General features: G+C 48.1%; 1 long non-coding RNA gene across 1 annotated transcript; it reads right to left on the reverse strand.

Moving 5' to 3' along the window:
- Nucleotides 1–205: 205 nt before the first annotated feature.
- LOC124649846 lies at nt 206–1,211 on the reverse strand. The gene is made up of 3 exons (XR_006986818.1): nt 636–1,211; nt 351–425; nt 206–275 (listed from the first exon to the last, which is right to left on the reverse strand). It is a non-coding gene; the product is annotated as an uncharacterized LOC124649846 (long non-coding RNA).
- Between the last annotated feature and the right edge of the window lie 584 nt (nt 1,212–1,795).

Genomic DNA, 1,795 nt, shown 5'->3' on the forward strand with positions numbered 1-1,795 from the left:
ACTCTGGTGCGGCCTAACACAGTTTTGGGAGTAGCAGCCCTAACGAGAATGGGCCTATAGAACGAAAAAGCCTTTTAACGGGATTCATCGCTAGTATGACCGTTCGGGACTGCTATCAAGGTTTTGGACTGTTAGATCGTCCGATCGGACGGCTCAAAATGCCTAATCGCTGTGAGGGGCTCCTGGTGGTTCCATTATACTGTTAACAAGTCCGAGCGTACTCTGCCTCCCAGACCTTTGTAACCATGGCAGACGGCAAAACCAAACCAAAATTCCTGCGGGCAAATCAAAAATAAAAGGGCCTCAGATTGATTATTTATTTACCTTTGTCAAGATGATTATTTATTTACCTTTGCCTCCACCGGTAATAGAAGCTGTCGAAGCAAACTAAAGATCCCCGCGGGCAAATCAAACCAGATGTACACCTGCTTCATATGGTCGTTGCCAAATTGAAGGAAAAACAGGATTAGTATTATCCGGGCAAATCAAACCAGATGTACACCTGCTTCATATGGTCGTTGCCAAATTGAAGGAAAAACAGGATTAGTATTATCGTTGGACAAAGGGGGAGAAATCAAGACCAAATGTGAGATTCCCAGCAGCCGATGCTGTGGCAGAAGTTGACGTCGGCATACCTGCAAGCTCTTGGACAGATGCCCGCCCCGCTTCTTCGCCCTGGATGCCAGCCGAGCCCACTATCCTACCCCTGCTACCTCAACCAGGATATTCCGCTCCACCGTCTGTTGCGTCGACGCCGCCGCCATCGCTGAAAAGAACTGTTGGGCGACGACAGCCGCTCCCGCTGTAGGGAAGCTTCCGGAAAAGACGCCTCCATCCGGCTCCGCCTTCCTTTCCTCTTCATCACCGCGCGCTGCGGCGAGCGCGCTGCCGCCGGCGCCGTAGAGGGGTGAGGGAGAAGGGCGCCCAGAGATTCTCCTCTGCGCCGCCATCCTCCTTCGGAAGGAGAGGATTGAGCCGAGATCCTCCACCGCACAACGTCCTTGAATTGATCGGTGGCGCCACGGTGGCTAGGAGGAGTGGATTGAGCCCAGCTCCTCCACCGCACAACGTGCTTAGATTCCTCTGGTCTAGGAGGGAGAGAAGGATGGCAGCTTGGGTGAAGAACGTCGATGGCGGCGGCGGTGGTGGAGTAAGAGAGAGGAAGATGGAAGATACGATGAGAAAAGGGTAGGCTGGTTCCCTTGTTATTCTCTCTGTGGTACTGATCGTGGGACATGGGCACCGCTTTGACTGCACAGACACTACGTCCAAGACGAACTCAAGGCAGCTACACGCACGCGATCAACTTACCAATAGAGTACGCCACAGATTTCCACTTCGTGGATAAAGGTAGCTGGAAATTCCCAGAGACCACCGAAGCTGTACACAGTTACTCCACCATGTTAATTCCCAAATCCCCTCAAAATTATGAGAAAAAAGAGGTTGGTTCCTCTTTAATATAGTAGTTACTAATGTTGACAACTATCCATGAGATATACATGTTACAAGTTGAAAGCAATTGCTGAAACTTAATCATCCTTTGTGTTGCTTCCATGCCTTTTACTTTGAATCTATTGCTTTATGAGTTAACTCTTATGCAAGTCTTATTGATGTTTGTCTTGAAAGTACTATTCATGAAAAGTCTTTGCTATATGATTCAGTTGTTTAGTCATTATCTTTACCATTGCTTTGAATCGCTGCATTCATCTCATATGCTTTACAATAGTATGATCAAGATTATGTAAGTAGCATGTCACTTCAGAAATTATTCTTGTTATCGTTTACCTACTCGAGG

Source organism: Lolium rigidum, chromosome 4, assembly GCF_022539505.1.
Source record: "Lolium rigidum isolate FL_2022 chromosome 4, APGP_CSIRO_Lrig_0.1, whole genome shotgun sequence".
NCBI classification, from domain to species: Eukaryota; Viridiplantae; Streptophyta; class Magnoliopsida; order Poales; family Poaceae; genus Lolium; species Lolium rigidum.